This window comes from Pleurodeles waltl, chromosome 5 (assembly GCF_031143425.1).
Source record: "Pleurodeles waltl isolate 20211129_DDA chromosome 5, aPleWal1.hap1.20221129, whole genome shotgun sequence".
Classification (NCBI taxonomy): domain Eukaryota; kingdom Metazoa; phylum Chordata; class Amphibia; order Caudata; family Salamandridae; genus Pleurodeles; species Pleurodeles waltl.
In genome coordinates this window covers 1,859,028,367-1,859,049,470 of record NC_090444.1, presented here as the reverse complement: position 1 = coordinate 1,859,049,470, position 21,104 = coordinate 1,859,028,367, and the positions used below count along the sequence as shown (strand labels likewise).

Here is a 21,104-nt window from a genome sequence, read left to right as displayed (position 1 = left end):
TGTTGTCTATTCCTTTCAGACATGAGGACAAAAGGGGCCTGGGTGAAGAGCGAGTGGGTCAAGGTGACAGGATGGATGGGAGGAAGTTATGCCCCTTCCCGACCCTGCCTGTAGCACACACAAAGGAATCTGGCAATAAACCTACCCCTGCCTTTGCCCCCATCCAGGCTGGAGCCAAACCCAGGAAAGAGGGGAAAACTGGCCACAATTAATTTTAGAGTAGGCCATATATTGTCTCCAAGCAAAGGATGGTACTGGGTACAAAGGTACAACCTTCAGAACCTTCTGTCAGAACACTTCTGGATGATTCAGAAGAAGGACTGCCTTGCTGTCTGAAAATGGAAGAATGGTCCTTTAAGCCTTGAAACTGGGATCACCGGAAGTGACTCCAAGGATCAGTTTATGGACCCCCTTTTTGAGCTACAGGGACATAACAAGCTTCTACAGGCCTTTCTTCAAATCAGCGGAAGTGAGTCCTGATCCCTGAGAGGTGCTTCATAGGTCTTGGTCCATTGGCTAGCATCAGAGTGTACCCTTCCTGCCTCAGATCCACACAATCTGCCTTCTAGTTGAAAATTCACAAGTTTTGTGGCTTTTCATGGCTGTGATTGGCATCCTTGCGTTAGTAACCGTCACTGTGACTCCCGCAAATGTCAAGTTCTGATGGTGACCTACTCTTTGTGCCAAACAGTGTCCGACTGCATCGTCGCCAACATAAAGCTCCAGCAACAACTGCTCCTCCCACCGGCATTGACCTCCTTGCATCCCCCACTAATGAAATGCTCCTGCAGAGGCTGCTCATGTGGACTTGGGCTTTTTGAAGGCAAACTCCTCCCTGGGACAAAACCTCTATGACGTCCACAGTTCATTGTGGTCAGCCTGAACTCGTGACTTTGACCCGGTCCAACATGACCCAATACCATGAGCGGCGCTTTTTGCTTTTTGGTGCTATTTCCACTTAGAACTTCAAAAATGCTTATATCCCATTATATCAATTGGGATTTTGTCCTTTTGGTGTCTTTGTAGTTATTAAATTTCACTCTATTATTCTAAATTGGTTCAGGTTTCTCTTGTGTTGAGCTTTCACTTTATTACTGTTTGAGAGCTGCATAAATACTTCACCCATTGCCAATAAGTTAAGCATGATTGCTTTTGTGCAATGCTACCTGAGGGTTAAACAAAGATTTATTTGGTGACATTTGTGGTTAACCCTGAAAACGATTGTGTTACTCTTTGCAGCTCTCACCCTCTCAACTAATACCCCGATTTCTTACACTTATCTTCATCTTTATTCTTCTGAATCACTTTGACAGGCAGCAGAATTTCCTAACTCTTAGCATGGATCACCTAAGTGTAACTTTCCATTAAAACCATTAATACAAATGAGGGAATCACTTTGCACTTGTATCTTCATCCTATTATGGATGTAGGTGTAAAATCAAAGTGGACCTTAGAAACCACACTGAAAGCATGGCACAAAAAGATGTTGCACTTTCAATGTGCCTCCTGATGGCAGCCCTCTGGAGTGGGAAAAGGAGTCGCATCAAACCTCCCGGACATTTCCTTGCAGGTGGGTGTAGTCACTGACTGGACTCATCTGCAGGGGGTTCTCTGTCCCCTCTTTTAAAGGCATCCTGTAAGCAGTGTCACCATATTTTACTGAATGCGCTGCCCCAGGGCAGCCGCTAGTTCACAGCTGGGGTGCACCATCTGAGTTTGCTGAGTTTGAACCATGGCACAAACATGGACAGTACACCCATTAAATAAAATGGGCTAAGATCTGCAGTGCTGAAGAGAGAATCTATTGCAGAGGCAATGTTTGACAAGTCATACTTGCACCACAAAAAGCTGGAAGTGTTGGAACTAACTGCACCTGTACAACTTTCCATGATGGTGATGCCAGAATATCAGACTGTAGAAGCTGGAGAACAGTGCAGCACCAGATGTAAAATCAATAGAGGAGTCGGAGATGCAGCAGCAACAATGGGGATGACATGAGAGGTGATTTTAATATGTCAGAGACTAGTGAGCAAGGCAGTCCTACAAATATAAACTGCAGCACGTGTGTCAGCACAAGTGGGGACTCAAATCAAACAACTTTGATGATGGACAACTGCATTGCACTATAAAACCCCTGATGCACCATCATTGGTTGAAACATGCCAGTGGTGTATTTATGTACAGCTTGTTTTTCGAAATGACAGTCTGAAAACAGTTCAAACATTGATATATAGGCCGAGAGTCTAAAGTACACTCAAACAGTAAAGTAAGTCTCCTCCCAAACAGAAAGCAATAGCAGAATGATGAACATGAAAATACAACCATTTCCAGTACTTTGGCTGAGCCGTGAATTAGGAGATTGGTATTTTTTCCTTGATCTGGTTAGGGTTTCTTCAGAAGGGGTGGTATGGTAGTTTGCTTCTAGGCAGCTGGGTAAGTGGCTGTAGTGAGGTAGTTATTGAGTATCAGGGTGTGGGTGGAATAGATGGAGTTGAGTCCTTTGCTGTAGATAGAGTGCAGATCCAATGGGGCTCCTAAGGAGATGAAGGTCAAAGTGAATGACTGCCTGTGTGTTAGTCTCATAGGGCTGGTGGGCGGTGAGGGAAGATAAGTATGGTTCTTGAGCAGTGTTGTTATGAATGGCACTGATTTTGTCGCTGAAATACAGGAAAAGATGAGTGCTGAGATCCTGTGATGCAATGATGTAGTGGAGCTGGTGACAGGGGGTGAAGTCCTTTACCACAGTGAATAGATCTTTGGTGTTGTAGGAACTGTTTTCAATTATGTGTTTAGTCAAAGCTGAGGGGCTGGTGGATAGAGGTTGCTGTTGATAGAGCCATTGGGCTGATCTGTAGGTGCTTCAATGATTTTGTTGTTGTTGTGTCTCCATCGGAGTTTCAGTTGTTTATAATGACATTTGGAGATTCATAGTTCTTCTGTGTACCAAGTAGCTTGAAGTCTAGTCCTGAGAGTGGTGGTGATTTTGAATAGTGACAGGAAGTCTACACAAGCAGTGATCCAGAGGTTTAAGTTGATGGTGGATGAGGGGTGGGGGATTTGGTGTTGCTGAAGTGAACTATGTGTTTGGACCTCTGAGGTCCATTTTTACTTGGGGATCCTATTCCAGTTGCACCAAGTGGCACTGGAGGGTGAGTTTATGTGTTGGTGGTGGGGGCAGACTGAAGTGGATGAGGCAATGGTTGGTCCAGGTGAAGGGGTAGGCTTGACTACTTTGATGCTGGAAAAGTTGGTAAAGACAGGGTCAAGGAGGTGTCAGGCAGTGTGGGTGACGCCCTTTACTCAGATGAGTCAAAGTGTGTTTACTTTTTCCATGAGTTTGTTGGTGTTTTGTTCACTATGGTCTTCCAAGTGGAGACTAAGGTCGCCAAGGAGAATGAAGGAGCTGGAGTGGAGCATGAGTGGGAGAATTAAGTCTGGGATGGTGTTTCTGAAATTGGATCTCAGTCCGAGAGGTCAGTAGAGCAAGGCATCCCTGGGTGATGTTATTGGAGATATGGACTTGAAGGCCAGGTGTTCCAAGAGGACACTAGAGTTTGTGAAGGAGCAGAAGATGTATTCTCTATAGATGATGACTAGTCTTCCTTGAGGTTTCTGTCCTCTCCAGCTATCTTGAAACCAGAAGGGATAACTACTATGATGTCAGGTGCTGAAGTCAGGGTAAGCCTTTCGGTCAGGAAGAGAAGATCGAGCAGTAGGTTCCACAGTTCAATGGTGTGTCTGATGATCGACACCACAGAGTGTTGAGAAGTACGGAAGTCAGGTTAGGGTGTGAGATGTGAGTGGGGGTGATGTGTGGGTTGCTGACATTAGCACAGGGAAAAGAGGTGTATGGGAGGGGTAGCTGGCAGGGAGAGTGCAGTAGAACGAACATGTACAGCCTGAGGCATAGGAGAATCTACCTTAAGTGATGGAGGGGAAGTCGATGCCTCTATAACAGTGGTTCCCAACCTTTTGATTTCTGTGGACCCCCACTTTAACATTAATGGAACCCAGGGACCCCCACTGAATCATCATGGAAATCCGGAGACCCCCGCCTGAGTCATTACTGGAAGCTGGGGACCTAATTTGTCAATATTTGTTCATATTTTTTTATTTTCTAGGCTCTCGCGGACCCCCTGAGAAGGCCTTGCGGACCCCCAGGGGTCCCCGGACCACAGGTTGGGAACCACTGCTCTATAAGGTAGGTCCGGGAGAGGAAAGAAGATATGAGGGACAGTGGAAGGGACACGCAGGAGCAAGCAAGAGCAAGCAATGGAAAACAGGAGAGTGTGAGATGCAAGAAAAAAGGTAGAAGGCCACAGAAGATGGGAAATTATATAAAAGGAGGCAACAATTAAAAAAGAGAAGGCTACACAGAATAGAGAGGAATGGGAGAAAATAGGAAAAGTGCAGCAAAGACAAAACGGGCAAAGAGGAGAAAAGGAAAAAGGTGAGATGCAAGAGATGGCCAAAATGGGAGCGGATGAGCAAGAGAAGACAAAAAGTTCAAAGAAAGCAAAAACAAGAGCAATATGTATAAAGAGGCAAAAAGGCAAAAAATGGAAAAGGATGCAAAAGTGACAGCGGAAGAGTGAATGGAAACCTGGCAAAGGCAAAAGCTGAGAAACAAAGAAAGAGTGACAGCATACAAGTGAATGGAAGACAGGCAAAAGGCCAAGAGTTAAAAAAGCAAACCAGCCAACAAACTATAAAAATGCAAGAGTGACATCACAAGAGTGGATCAAAAACAGACACAACGTTCTGAATGTGAGATAGCAGAAAGAGAAAAGTGAGAGAGCGGAAATAGAGGCAACAACCTGAATTCTTAAATTTGGTTTACATTGTTGCTAGTTCTTGGCTTAGTTTTGATGCTGGTATTGAGTTTGTTCAGCATCATTGCCGTGTACTATAGTTGTTCTTTGATTTGCATTTTTTTACTTCAGTCCTGTTCCTGTTCTTAGAATTTGGTTTTGCCTTTGCCTGTGCTTGTTCCTTATTTCAGTTTCTTTTGCTTATGATAAAGAGGCAAAAGTAATTTACTTAGCCGCACTGAAATGCTATCATACCGCCATCTGGAAAGCTCAGAAATATTTTATTGTTTCATCCATTTCTGTGAAAGCCAACAAACTTTGCAACTTTTTAAAATTGTTAATGGTTTTCTCTCCCCCTCATTGTCAAGACCTTTTCAATTTATTTTATAAGAAAATTCAAAACCTCTTTGAGCAATTTACTCTGAATGTCCCACCTAGTTTAGGGGTCTCAGTCCTTTTTCAGTCAGGCCCTCTTCTTACAAGGTTTGCCCCTATTTCCCTGGAAGACTCAGAGTCAGAACTAGCAAAGTGTAATTCTGTCTCCCTCTGGATCCCTTCCCACCTGCTATTCCAAATCTAGTGGCTGTGGTAGTTAACACTGTCCTTAACAGGCTGATGAACAATTCTTTTGAATTGAGTTTTGTTAGAAATTGGGTTTTTGGTTGGCAGTCAGGTTACCCCCTGTCCAAGCAAAAGCCCTCACTCTAGTCAGGGTAAGTCACACACAATCCAAGATTATCCTGTGCCCACCCTCTGGTAGCTTGGCACGAGCAGTCAGGCTTAACTTAGAAGGCAATGTGTAAAGTATTTGTGCAATAAATCATACAATACCACCATATAGCACCACAAAAATACACCACACAGTGTTTAGAAAAATATAGAATATTTATCAGGATAATTGTAGGTCAAAAGAATAAAGTTGCAATGGGAAATTGTAGAGATATCACTGAAAAGTGATATAAAGTGTCTTAAGTCTTTAGAATATAAACAAAGTCTCTTTTAAGCACAAGTACCTGGTTTGGAGTGGAAAAATCTCCTCAGAGGGCCACAAAGGAATTCGTGCGTCGTTTTCCGGCACGCGGACAGTCTCTTTCTGTGGGTCGCGGGGATTACCAGATGTCCCGGGTCTGTGCGTGGATTTTTCTGCTTGTTTTCCGGCTGCGTGTCGTTCTGCGGGGCTCACGGTAGGCGTCGCGTCGATTTCTCCTCTCGAGGTCGGGCGCCGTTGTCCTTGCGAAGCCGTGCGTCGGATTTCCGGTCGTCCCAAGAGCGTTGCGTCGATCAGCGTCGGTGTGCGGCGTTTTTCTCGCCGCGGTACAAGCTGTGCGTCGACATTTTCGGCTCACGGAGCGTCCAAGTAAAAAAGAGAAGTCTTTTTGGTCCTGAGACTTTAGGGAACAGGAGGCAAGCTCTATCCAAGCCCTTGGAGAGCACTTTCACAGCCAGACAAGAGTTCATCAAGGCAGCAGGCCAACAGCAAGGCAGCAGTCCTTTGTAGAAAGCAGACAGGTGAGTCCTTTGAGGAGCCAGGCAGTTCTTCTTGGCAGGATGCAGTTTCTGGTTCAGGTTTCTTCTCCAGCAAGTGTCTGATGAGGTAGGGCAGAGGCCCTGTTTTATACCCAAATGTGCCTTTGAAGTGGGGGAGACTTCAAAGAGTGGCTAAGAAGTGCACCAGGTCCCCTTTCAGTTCAATCCTGTCTGCCAGGGTCCCAGTAGGGGGTGTGGCAGTCCTTTGTGTGAGAGCAGGCCCTCCACCCTCCCAGCCCAGGAAGACCCATTCAAAATGCAGATGTATGCAAGTGAGGCTGAGTATCCTGTGTTTGGGGTGTGTCTGAGTGAATGCACAAGGAGCTGTTAACCAAGCCCAGCCAGACGTGGATTGTAAGGCACAGAAAGATTTAAGTGCAAAGAAATGCTCACTTTCTAAAAGTGGCATTTCTAGAATAGTAATATTAAATCCAACTTCACCAGTCAGCAGGATTTTATATTACCATTCTGGCCAAACTAAATATGACCTTCCTACTCCTTTCAGATCAGCAACTACCACTTCAATACTGTATGAGGGCAGCCCCAATGTTAACTTATGAAGGGAGCAGGCCTCACAGTAGTGCAAAAACGAATTTAGGAGTTTTACACTACCAGGACATGTAAACTACACAGGTACATGTCCTGCCTTTCACCCACACAGCACCCTGCTCTAGGGGTTACCTAGGGCACACATTAGAGGTGACTTATATGTGGAGAAAGGGGAGTTTTAGGCTTGGCAAGTACTTTTAAATGCCAAGTCGAGGTGTCAGTGAAACTGCACACACAGGCCTTGCAATGGCAGGCCTGAGACAAGGAAAAAGGGGCTACTTAAGTGGGTGGCACAACCAGTGCTGCAGGCCCACTAGTAGCATTTAATCTACCGGCCCTATGCACATAGAGTGCGCATTACTAGGGACTTTTAAGTAAATTAATAGTCCAATCAGGTATGATTCAAGGTTACCATGTTTTAAGGGAGAGAGCATATGCACTTTAGCACTGGTTAGCAGTCTAAAAGCCAGCAAAAACAGTGTCCAAAAAGTGGAGGGAGGCAGGCAAAAAGTTAGGGGTGACTACCCTAAGGCTGTCAGGTCTAACAAGTTTGGTTCCTGCAAGTTGGAAATAAGCGTTATTGCTATCTCTACTTAAAAAACCCTTGGCTGATCCAAAGGTCCTTAGCAACTTTAGACCTATTTCTCCTCTCCCCACAGTTGCTAAACTTCTGAAAAATAGGGTCACCAAGCAGCAGTCACATTTTCTAGAGTCCAACCTCTTCCTGCAAGATTCTCAATCTGGATTTCATGAGGGTTACCTTCTTGAGATATCAGAATTCATTAAGGAAATTCTTGACCAGAATTCTCCTATGATGGTCATGCTCTTGGATTTCTCCTCGGCTTTTGATATGGTTTCTCATGCCATCCTACTAGATTAACTTGCGAAGATTGGAATCAGAGCCCAGGCTTTGCTCTGGCTTAAATCTGTTCTGACTGATCGCTTTCAAGCTGTCTTTTTTTATACTTGTACCTCTTCATCCAAGTCATTGGATTGTGAAGTGCCTTGGGGTTTGGCACTTAGCCCCACCCTTTTTAATATCTGACTTGAGATATTTGCAAACCTTGTTGAGACTGCAGGGGTGAGGGTGTTCTCCTATGCCAGTGACATTCAGCTTCTCCTGGCCTTCCATGAAAATGAGCCTGTAACTATGAGTTCCTTCAAGCTTTGCTTGAAAGTTGTGGTGCACTAGAAGGAGGGAAGCTCTCTCAAATTGAAGTCTGAAAAAATTGATATTCTCTTCTTTGGCAACAAGCCCCCCAAAATGCCAGTTTATAAGGGCCACCTGAAAGAGGGATCCCCTTACTCCCGGCATTGATGGCTAAGAACTTAGGTGTGAAATTTGATTTAAACCTCTCTTTTGAGCCTGAAATCAAGCCCTTATCTGCAACCTGTTTTGCTACTCTCAGGTTGCTAAGAAGGATGCTTCACCTTATTCCTGAGGACTCTCACAAAACAATTGTCCATTCCTTGGTGAGAACCCTGCCACGCGCCTTATCTTGGAGAACCTACTGCGTTTGCCAGTGTCGCATTACCTTCAACAGATTCACTGGCTCCCTGTCATCAAGAGGATCCAATCTTTGCCTTTAAGGGCTTTACTCATGAAGGTCCTCTTGATTTGTGGAGAAGATTCAAGCCTTATTTCCAATCCAGCTCTCTGAGATCTAACAACCTCAAACTGCTCCAAGTTCCTCGCATCTACAAAGCTAGAAGAGTTGGGAGTTTTTTTACTTACCTGACCTTCAAACTGTTCTTCAAACTTCAAACTGTTCTTCTGTCTTCCTCTGTGTTCTTCTGTCTTCCTCTGTGTTCTTCTGTCTTCCTCTGTGCTCTTCTGTCTTCCTCTGTGTTCTTCTGTCTTCCTCTGTGTTCTTCTGTATTCTTCTCTGTTCTTCTGTGTTCTTCTGTGTTCTTCTGTGTTTCTTCTGTTCTTCCGGTCTTCTGCTCTTCCGGTCTTCAGTCCTTCCGGTCTTCTGTTCTTCTGTTCTTCTTTTCTTCTGTTCTTCTTGTCTTCTTGTCTTCTGCCTTCGGCTCTTCTGCCTCCTCTGTCCTCTTCTCCCCGCGCCTGCCCTCCTGCTCCTGCCTCATCCCCCTCCCCCACCCGCATCCCCCCTCTATCTCCCCTATCTAACCCGTTCACTTTCTACCTCCCTCACTCCTCCTATCTACCTATCTCTCCATCTCTCTATCCCACTATCCAACTCCCTCACTCTCCACCTCCTCCTATCTTCATATCTCTCTATCTATTTCCCTATCTATCGATTTCTCTATCTACCTTTTCTCTCTACCTATTTCTCTATCTCTCCCCCCTCCCACCACCCCCTCTATTACCTATCTTCCTATCCTCTCACTCTACCTCTCACCCTCACCCACCTCTACAACCCCCCCTCCCCTATCTTCACAACCCTGCACCTATCTTTCTCCCTAATCTCCTAAACCTCCTAACACTCACCCCCCTCCACCCTTAAACCCCCCTCCCCAGCTCTTCTCACTCTACCTGTCCCCCCCTCCCTCGCGCTTTCCCACCGCGACCTCCTGCACGCCCCGCCCCCCAGCTCCCATTCGCCCCCAGCTGACCCCTCCCCCCCTCCTACCTCATATGGCGGCCGCTGCGCGACAGTGGTAGCGACCCTTGACCCAAGGGTAGGTCGCTCCCCCTGCCGCTGCAGCTCCTCCAGGTTCCTGAGTTCCTGAGACCCACCCCACAGTAAGTACCCCCCACCTCCCAGCCCCTCGCTCTGCCCCGCGCTACTCACCCTCTCTCCTGCTTCTTTTCCTCTTTTCTTCTTCTCTGTTCTTCCTCCTCGCTCCTCGTCTGTATTCTTCTTCTGTACTCCTCTTCTCCCCGTCTTCTCTCCTCTTCTCTTCTTCCTCATCTTCTGCTGTGGTCTTCTGCCCTCTGTTTCTTCGTTTTTTGTATCTTCCTCCATGTTCTTCTGTGTTCCTCTGTGTTCTTCTGTCTTCCTCTGTGTTCTTCTGTCTTCCTCTGTGCTCTTCTGTCTTCCTCTGTGTTCTTCTGTCTTCCTCTGTGTTCTTCTGTCTTCCTCTGTGTTCTTCTGTATTCTTCTCTGTTCTTCTGTGTTCTTCTGTGTTCTTCTGTGTTTCTTCTGTTCTTCCGGTCTTCTGCTCTTCCGGTCTTCAGTCCTTCCGGTCTTCTGTTCTTCTGTTCTTCTGTTCTTCTTTTCTTCTGTTCTTCTTGTCTTCTTGTCTTCTGCCTTCGGCTCTTCTGCCTCCTCCGTCCTCTTCTCCCCGCGCCTGCCCTCCTGCTCCTGCCTCATCCCCCTCCCCCACCCGCATCCCCCCCTCTATCTCCCCTATCTAACCCGTTCACTTTCTACCTCCCTCACTCCTCCTATCTACCTATCTCTCCATCTCTCTATCCCACTATCCAACTCCCTCACTCTCCACCTCCTCCTATCTTCCTATCTCTCTATCTATTTCCCTATCTATCGATTTCTCTATCTACCTTTTCTCTCTACCTATTTCTCTATCTCTCCCCCCCTCCCGCCACCCCCTCTATTACCTATCTTCCTATCCTCTCACTCTACCTCTCACCCTCACCCACCTCTACAACCCCCCCTCCCCTATCTTCACAACCCTACACCTATCTTTCTCCCTAATCTCCTAAACCTCCTAACACTCACCCCCCTCCACCTTAAACCCCCCTCCCCCAGCTCTTCTCACTCTACCTGTCCCCCCCCTCGCGCTTTCCCGCCGCGACCTCCTGCACGCCCCCGCCCCCCAGCTCCCATTCGCCCCCAGCTGACCCCTCCCCCCCTCCTACCTCATATGGTGGCTGCTGCGCGACCGCGCAGCGGGCGTGCGCAGCGGGTGCGCCGCTGGCGCGCTGGAGGCGCACCAGAGGCAAGCCCGTCTGCGCCCATCCGCGCCTGGCCCGCGCACAACGCCACGACCCCTGGTCCCCAGCTCTCCCAAGCCCCGCTGATCCGCTACGACCCCACCACCCTCCATGCCCTCAACCCAGGACGCTCCAACACCTGCTTCCAAGCTCACCCCAAACGCACCCATGGACCCTTCGCCTGCAACTCCTGCAAATGCATCTTCCACCACGCAACTACCACGACCACAAGCCCACGCACCATCAACCACCTCAAGTGCATCCTAGTCAACGCCCGCTCCGTTCACAAACACGCCGTTGAACTCTGGGACCTCCTAGACTCCACAGCACCGGACGTCGGCTTCATCACGGAGACCTGGATGAACGCCTCCTCTGCTCCAGACATCGCCACGGCCATCCCCGAAGGCTACAAGATCTCCAGGAAAGACCGCACCAACCAAGTAGGAGGAGGTATCGCCATCGTCTTCAAAGACTCCATCAGCGTCACCACCTCCACCGAAGACACCCCTCTCGCCGCTGAACACCTGCATTTTCAGATTTGCACCGACCCGAGGACCACCCTCAGAGGATCCCTCGTCTACCGTCCTCCCGGACCTCGCGCCCCTTTCAGCGACGCCATCGCCGACTTCATCTCCCCGCACGCCCTCGCCTCTCCGGACTACATCCTCCTAGGTGACCTCAACTTCCATCTGGAACAAAACAACGACCCCAACACCACCACCCTGCTCGACAACCTCGCCAACCTCGGCCTCAAACAACTGGTGAACACCGCCACCCACATCGCCGGACACACTCTTGACCCCATCTTCTCCGCCAGCAAACACGTCTTCTTCAGCCACGCCTCCGCCCTACACTGGACCGACCACAGCTGCGTCCACTTCACATTCCGACGCGAGACCCGCCACCTCCGCACTCAACCCATCCCTCGCCGACAGTGGAACAAGATCCCTGAAGAGCAACTCTTCTCCGCACTCGCCACCAACCAACCCACCCTCACCACCGACCCCAATGACGCAGCCCTCAACCTCACAAACTGGATCTCCAACTGCGCAGACAACCTTGCTCCCCTCAAACGCACGCAGCAACAGAACAACACCAAGAAACCTCTCTGGTTCTCTGACACCCTCAAAGAATCAAAGAAAACTTGTCGCGCACTTGAGAAAGCCTGGCGCAAGGACCACACCGCTGACAACATGACCGCCCTCAAGAACGCTACCCGCGAACACCACCACCTGATCCGCGCTGCCAAAAGGAATTTTTTCACCGACAGACTGGACAAAAACAGCCACAACAGCAGAGAACTCTTCAGCATCGTCAAGGAGTTCTCCAACCCCAGCGCCAACGCCGTCACGCCCTCACAGGATCTATGCGAATCCCTTGCCACTTTCTTCCATCGCAAGATCAGCGACCTCCACGACAGCTTCGGACACCAGACCCAACCAAACACCACCGAACCCACATCCCCGACCATCACCCTCAACAACTGGACCCACATCAGCACGGAAGAAACCAAATCCATCATGAACTCTATCCACTCCGGCGCCCCTTCGGACCCCTGCCCGCACTTCATCTTTAACAAAGCCGACGACATCATCGCCCCGCACCTACAGACCGTCATCAACTCTTCTTTTTCTTCTGCTACCTTCCCTGAATGCTGGAAACACACCGAAGTCAACGCCCTACTAAAGAAACCTACGGCTGACCCGAGCGACCTGAAAAACTTCCGCCCCATCTCCCTTCTGCCTTTCCCAGCCAAAGTAATAGAGAAGACCGTCAACAAACAGCTGACCACCTTCCTGGAAGACAACAACCTGCTCGACCCCTCACAAACCGGATTCCGAACCAACCAGAGCACTGAAACCGCCCTCATCTCAGTCACAGACGACATCAGAACCCTGATGGACAACGGTGAAACAGTCGCCCTCATTCTTCTCGACCTCTCGGCTGCCTTTGACACCGTCTGTCACCGCACCCTAATCACCCGCCTCCGCTCCACCGGGATCCAAGACCAGGCCCTGGACTGGATCGCCTCCTTCCTCGCAAACCGCTCCCAAAGAGTCTACCTCCCTCTGTTTCACTCAGAACCCACTGAGATCATCTGCGGCGTACCTCAAGGCTCATCACTCAGCCCGACACTCTTCAATGTCTACATGAGCCCCCTCGCCAACATCGTACGCAAGCACGACATCATCATCACCTCCTACGCCGATGACACCCAACTCATACTCTCCCTCACCAAGGACCCCGCCAGCGCCAAGACCAACCTACAAGAGGGCATGAAGGACGTCGCAGATTGGATGAGGCTTAGCCGCCTAAAGCTGAACTCTGAAAAAACTGAAGTCCTCATCCTCGGCAATACCCCATCCGCCTGGGACGACTCCTGGTGGCCCACGGCCCTCGGCACCGCACCGACCCCCACAGACCACGCCCGCAACCTCGGCTTCATCTTGGACCCTCTTCTCACCATGACCAAACAAGTCAACGCCGTGTCCTCCGCCTGCTTCCTCACCCTCCGCATGCTTCGCAAGATCTTCCGCTGGATCCCCGCCGACACCAGAAAAACCGTGACCCACGCCCTCGTCACGAGCCGCCTGGACTACGGCAACACCCTCTACGCCGGGACCACAGCCAAACTCCAAAATCGCCTACAACGCATTCAAAACGCCTCGGCCCGCCTCATCCTCGACGTACCCCGCAGCAGCCACATCTCCGCACACCTGAGACACCTGCATTGGCTCCCAGTCAGCAAAAGGATCACCTTCCGACTTCTCACCCACGCACACAAAGCCCTCCACGACAAGGTACCGGAATACCTCAACAGACGCCTCAACTTCTACGTCCCCACCCGCCCCCTCCGCTCCTCTGGCCTCGCACTCGCTGCCGTCCCTCGCATCCGACGCTCCACGGCGGGTGGGAGATCTTTCTCCTTCCTGGCGGCCAAGACCTGGAACTCCCTCCCCACCAGCCTCAGGACCACCCAGGACCACTTCGCTTTCCGGAGACTCCTAAAGACCTGGCTGTTCGAGCAGCGATAACCACCCCCTTTGTCCCTAGCGCCTTGAGACCCGCACGGGTGAGTAGTGCGCTTTATAAATGCTAATGATTTGATTTGATTTGATTTGATTTTGGAATGCTTTGCCATTCAGCCTGGGAACCAGTCCCTCTGAATCAGTCTTCAGACTCAGCCTCAAAACGTTACTATTTGATACTTGTTTAAAGGGGACTTAGGCTGGCAGCTTTCATTTTACCTTCGGAGCTCTCCGCCAGCACCAGGACATCTCTTCGGAGGAAGCTGGGTGCCCTATAAGTGCCTTGAATTGAATTTTACTTTGATCTTTTTTGTCCTCTCCTGTGTCTCTGTTGAAACTTTGATAATTGTTACAGATGGTGAAAGTGAGATTCTGAGACTTGGTCCTCTCGTCTTCTTTTTCCATAAAAACTGATGTGTGTCGTCCATGACTCTGTGAGATTAACTGCTTCTTGCCTCATTATAAGATTGTTCCCCCTCACAGAGAGATCCCAGTACACACAGTCTCCAAACTATCACTTACAGAATTTTGTCTATTGCTTTTCTGCTGTGTATCTTCCTGTTGTTTGGTGTACTGTTTTTGCATTGTTTTGCTAGTTTTGTTTTTATGCAGGCTTTGACAAGTTCATGTGCAGTTTCCTGATGCCGGTTCTTTCTGACCTGCTTCAATCCTCAGCTTCTGTTTTGTTCTCCTTCCATGCATTTGGATATTGTCTTGTTTATGTTAAACCTTTCCTACTGAATTCCCCAGTTCCTGCAGAGAGCAAGCACTCCCTTTTTGTCAGTCTTGTCCGAATCTAAGCAAGGTCTCTGGGTAGATTGCAATACCCACACAAGCAATTTATTTTTGAGCCATTTTATTGTATTTATCCATATTTATTTAGTGTTTTGAGAATTAATGTAGTCAATGCCATGTTTTCATATTTATTTAACAGAAAAGCAAGGACTGAAACTATGACGCCTGTTACATTTAAGCAAATTGATCATCAAATATAACAAAATACTACACTCACAGATAAATATTAGTATTATATACAAATATATGTTAACAAATGCCCGTATATAAGGAAATCATATCTTGCTTTTTAACTCTCCATGCTAGCTACCTGCTCAGCGGCTGCAGTGGAATTCAATAAGGACAGCATGGAGAGTCTCTCACAAAAGAACAACGTTTTTGCATTTTTTCACTTTAGGAAGTAAATACCGACAGCAAGCATATTATTTATTATCTGCATTTATCTGTAAAAAGCAGTAAAAACAGAAAATGAGAAGCCCTAATTATGGACACAAAATCCTTAGCAAACACCCATTGCTAAAGCATAGCACCATTTACAGACAGCAAGAAAGACCTTTGATTTTAGAGACCATCTTAGTGTTTACATGCTCACTATGTCTCACTTTGGCTGGCTGACCCTTCCATGCTTACCTTTGATTTCATTTGTAATCCTGAGCTGCACTTGATGTCAGCTCGTAAACTACTTAATGAAAAGGGATTTTTGTAATCTTTGTTGCAGCAAAAAGAGTAAATTGCCATCACTACAGTAGTTTTATAAAGGAAAATGTTCCGAAGTGTGCAACTCCAGAATGCAGTGCCAGTACAATGATTCCTCCAAAGACAATTCCCAAAAACTTTCTAGAGGGACAAGATCTTATCAAATCAGTATTTCAAAGTCCCTATTTAGAATTTCTATAAATGTTCCTTTGTTAAATACTAATGATCTTAGAGACCCTTTCCTTGACAGTGCTTTCCCTGTCAGCTTATCAAACATAGTTGGGTTTTTAAGTTTTTATGAACTGCCAAGCCCCTATGATTCATCACTGAGCCATCATGTACCGAAAATATAGCTCTTCAGTCCTATCTGACTTTAAACCAAAGGAAAAATTGCTTTGCAATCTTTGGCTAAGTCACAAGCGAGTGAAGTTGAACTGAAGTACTCAATTTGACAACTATATGTTTTTAAGAAAGAGATCATGTATTTACATGATGATTATGTCTGACTACACTTAGATAACATTACCAAGTGACCTGTGTTCTCAAAGAAGTGTCATATTTCAGTCAACTTGACATTGTTTCCATTAACATCAGTGATATTCAGACTTCAGTGAACTGTTTAAATGCAGACTTGAACCTTTGAAAAAGAGAGCACGGCTATAGAAAGAATATGCCTTCAGCTATAGATTAAATTGAAACACTCCTCCTTCTCTGCTCTGAAGATTAAGCAGGGTCTCCCTGAAACAAGCCCTTAGTATGCAGATATCAAGTTGATATCCTGTACCGATACCATAAGCCCTTGAACGTAGAGCCCACAGCATTTCAGTCTCTAACACTATACTGAAACTTTGTTTAAATGAAAAGAAACTGTGCTCATGTCCATTAGTGAACCTCTACAAGCTTTTCATGTTGATATGGACTTATCTATTTCTTCAGTGCCAGATCAGCACTTGGATAACAAGAATGTAATGATTTTCTGGACCGTTCAGTATGTGAGTACAGAGACATGTCTACATTATCCAGTGCTGAGGAAACCACAATGTAAAATTCCACTGTCTTTGTACTTGTCCCTTGCGTTCATTCTGACACTGAGTGGGACATTGATGTCACTATTGAACCTATTTGTAGTTGAGAATCTACTATGGTCCCACTTGACCCAAGTATTCAGAACCTGAAATGACTATATAGCAGTAAGACCTACATTCTAGCATTGTGATACACAACCTTTTGATAACTACTGTATTCAGTGTCATGTTGCCTAAAACTGTAAGTCAATTAAAGATTGTCCTGATGTAACAAGATATTTCAAAGCACTCAACTAACTATGACAACGACAGTGCACCCAGAAGTTCACTCGAAGCTACAAGTAATACTTCAGAAATATCGTCTGACATGGAAGTATTTCAAGTACCGGTATGTAACAGTACTAACCTTACTGTTATATGGTTACTTCTAAGATAATAGGACTGCGTACTGGGACGGCAGAACTTCAGAATGTGGGGACATTTCTACACCATCAGAAACTGTTGGCCTGCTTCCTGGTTAGTGAAAGCACAAAAGCGATATGAGATACGTCTTCAATAAATTTACTGAAATAATCATGATCTTGCCTCTAGAAAATGAGGTGTGATAATTAGGCAGATAAAACAGAACAAAGTTACCACCATAACAAACATGGTAAAGAAAAATACAGAATCCATCCATGGTGTGTATTTGCTAGAGATTCTTACAGAGTCTTGCCTACCCCTAAGACAATACTGAGAGCATAGTGGGTGCACCCCTCTGCCTTGCCCCATCTAAGGGATTATCCTTTGCCCCATACCTGTAATTGATGTCAAGAGTCTGTCTGTAGTGAGCATGGTAATCCTCTTTGGGAGCTGGTACATTAGTGCCAGCAGAGCTGCATGTCAAACACAGAGGTTTTCCCAGGATGATCCTGGCTGGAATGCCCTTCTGCCCTTTCCAGGTCAATTCATCATTTTTATAATGAAACCCACACTGTATTAGACACACAGCTCTGATGTGATGCTATGTCTAGATGTTGGAAGCAGACTCCCAAGCGGGCAACACAAGCACCAGAATACTGCATACTGTTCCCATCCCTGAACAGAACACACTGAGCATGTGTCCAGAAAGGCTAAGTAAAACAAGCAACCTGTACCATGCATTCCCAGAATACCATCAGACAAGCCAAGTGTAGAAAACATCACAGCTAAAACAATGCAGCTAAATGTATAAAATACAAAATGAAAATGAAACTAAGAATGGGTGAACCACATTGGGTCAAGAGGTCCTCACAACAATACAGGCTTTGCAATTAGGAGTAAGTGGCAGATGTACAAAAGACTCAGAAACATGAGTAAATGGAGTAAATCAAGACTCTGAATTACTGGTGCCTTCTACTCTTGAAGAGAAGTGTTTCTTCACTATTTCACAAGGGAATCCACCTAATGTGAATCTGGGCCCCAAGGAGGTCCTCACTCTCATACCTTTCACCATTCCCGAGGAAAGCCAGGTCACTAAGAAAATACTCACTGCAACTCTTTCCAAAGAACTATCTGAAGACTACCTCTGACTCCTGTGAACTAGGACAGCCTAGGCACCAGAGATTTACTTACCCCGAGAGCTGTAACCTCTCCATAGTACAATTCTAGCACAAACTCTTACTCATCCAGAAAACAAAACAACCTATCTGTCAGTTTATAGTTCTAATGACAACAGAGGTTTTAAGGGAAATTACCCTCATTTCATTTTTATTTTGAACATGCTGGTGTTCTGAAAAGGAAAGTGTCCTGGTTAACCATCATTATCCTCCATGTTCATGCTCAAAAGTACTCTTGAAGCAGTTTCATGAACCATTCATACTTGTCAAAGGTTTTAAACTGTATTTCATGTTTAGAAGCTTTTTCACCTTTTGGCACCCAGGCCTGACTGGGCCTGACCCTTTGGGGAGTGTTGGAAAATGGGTTATTGGTAAGGGCAGGTAAGTACCTACACTTAGCAATAGGCCACTAACCTACACTTAGGTCCAGTTAGGTCTCAGTAAATTAATCCCAGCTCAACCCTTGGTAGCTTGGCAATGAGAGACAAGGCTTAACTTAGGAGACAGAGTGTAAAGCATTCAAATATCACAAAACAGTAATTAAATAAAACACAGGAAACAGTTTAAAAATCCAAAACCAATTTATAAAACTAGATTATATTGTTATCTTTAAAATGACACAAAAACGAATAAAATCGGACAAGGGGAACCGGAGATATGAATTGTTAAAGAATTATTGTTTTCTAGCGCCTAGAAACCAAAAGCGCCAATCGGGTCATCTGGTTGCACCTCGACCGGGGAAAAGTCAAAGTTTAAGGCCGACCGCGATGGAGCCTGGCTCGGCTACAGCCCGCGGGAGGCCTCGGTCAAAAGTTTACCTTCGGACTTAGGCGGTCATTCCAACCCTGGCGGTCCGAGACCGCCAGGGTTGGGGACCGCGGGAGCACCGCCAATAGGCTGGTGGTGCTCCCATGGGCATTCTGACCGCTGCGGTACAGCCGCGGTCAGAAACGGAAAACCGGTGGTGTACCGCCGGTTTTCCGCTGCCCTGGGGAATCCTCCCAAGCTGCGCCGCCATGGGGATTCCGACCCCCATACCGCCATCCTGTTCCTGGCGGTTTTGGCCGCCAGGAACAGGATGGCGGTATGGGGTGTCGTGGGGCCCCTGGGGGCCCCTGCAGTGCCCATGCCAATGGCATGGGCACTGCAGGGGCCCCCGTAACAGGGCCCCACAAAGATTTTCAGTGTCTGCCATGCAGACACTGAAAATCGCGACGGGTGCAACTGCACCCGTCTCACCCCTTCCACTCCGCCGGCTCCATTCGGAGCCGGCATCCTCATGGAAGGGTGTTTCCCGCTGGGCTGGCGGGCGGCCTTCTGGCGGTCGCCCGCCAACCCAGCGGGAAACCCAGAATAACCGCAGCGATCTTCTGACCGCGCAGTGGTATTCTGGCGGCTCCCGCCGGCCCTGCGGTTACCGCGGCCGGCGGGAGTCAGAATGACCCCCTTAGTCTCTTTTCTGAAGATTTTCAGTCCAATACGACCTCCAAGAACCCTTCTCCGGATACCCGACACGGGAGCCCTCCGTGGGGATTTTTACCTTCGGACTTAGTCGTTTTTTCGAGGTGAAAATCCTTCGACCGGGGGAAACCTGGATCTTGATCTGACGTCCTTGGAGCCCTCCTCGGATACGCTGGCTGGGAGATCCCGGTCAACTTCCTACGTTCAGACTTAGGGGGTCATTACAACCCTGGCAGTTAAAGACCCCCAGGGTTGTTTCGACGGAAGCACCTCCAACAGGCTGGAGGTGCTTCCCATGTATCACGACCCCGGCGGAAGTGCCGCGATCGCACCGCCGGGACCGGCGGTTTACCGCCACAGTGGTCCCGGTGGTTTTAATCCGCCAGGGAAGCGCTGCTTGCAGCTCTGCCCAGGGGATTACGAGTCCCCCTACCGCCAGCCTTTTCCTGGCGGTATGAACTGCCAGGAAAAGGCTGACGGTACGGGGAGTCGCGGGGCCCCCTGACACGGCCCTGTGCAGCTTATCACTGTCTGCTATGCAGCCAGTGAAAAGCGCAACGGGTGCAACTGCACCCGTCGCACATCCGCAACGCCGCCGGCTCCTGTGTTGCGGCAGTGATCCCCGCTGGGCCGGCGGGCGGAAACCAGGTTTGTAATGAGGGCCTTAATCTCTTTTTTGGAGATTTTCTTCACCGGGATGAACCTGCAAGTCAGGCCGGGTCGCGGCTGAGGCAAGCCGGCTAGAGTTGCCGCGGCGGGTCGGTCCCTCTATGGAGCTTTTTTTCAAAAGTTCCCCAAACTTCTCCAAACTTCTGGATCTTCTCCCAGATGTTCCTTTAAGGTTCTTTTGGGGTCCACTGCTCACCCCAAGGTTCCAGAATCTCTGAGATGATCCTTGGCGGTGTGGACTACAACTCCCAGAATGCACCTGGTGAAAACTCCTTTTTGGCCACTGGACAGTGGTCAGCTGGTTGATCTCTTCAGGACTTGGTGCAGGGGACTCTGGTTAGCAATTTTTCACCTGTGGCAAACAGGGAGTCCCTCCTTGAACCAGTTGAAGCCAGGAAAAGTCCTTCTTGTGGTGAAGCCCAAGTGTGCAGCTGATGCAGTCCTTCAGAGTGCAGGGTCCAGGTGCAGGCCAGGGGTCCAGCAGGGCAGTCCTTCTTCTTCTGTGGTTCTTCCTTGTTGGGATCTGATGGGGTTCTGCGGTGTGGGTGCAGGTCTGCCAGTTTTATCTTTGCTCCTGGGTGAAAAACAGGGGGGTCCTGGTTCTCCAATCAGGTCAGGGTCCTTCCCCCTGTGATGACCACTTCCTGGGAAGTGTGGCAAAAATCAATCCCAGGAGGGAACATTCCTCAAAAATCCATCATGGATGAAAGTGATTTTTGGAGGTTACATCTGGATGAGCCCACCCACTGGTGTGGCTAAAAATCCTAAACACACCCCTCTCCTGCCCTCTCCTAATCTAATCAAGGGGGCACCTAGTAGTCTGGGGTTGCAGGATGTGGGGGTGTTGCTGGGTTGCTCCAAATGTCCTTCTCTGCCTTTGAAGACCAGTTTGGCAGCCCTCCCCCTTCCTGCCTCACCATCTGCTGAGGGGAGATCTCCTCCCACAGGCACATCTCTTTGTGTGAAGAAGGCCACTTCACACCTCATCAATGCAGCCTGGCCAGGCTGCAAGAGGCTGGCCAATCAGAGCACAGCAGCCAATACAATGCAGGGCTGAAATTGGCAACTTTTCAGGTAAAGTTTAAAACTCTTTACCTGGACAAGTT

General features: G+C 48.0%; 1 protein-coding gene across 1 annotated transcript in view; it reads left to right on the top strand.

The window, feature by feature from the left end:
• LOC138297170 (solute carrier family 22 member 7-like) overlaps positions 1-21,104 on the top strand; it is a 182,454-nt gene that overhangs the window by 124,040 nt on the left and 37,310 nt on the right. The window lies entirely within an intron of this gene.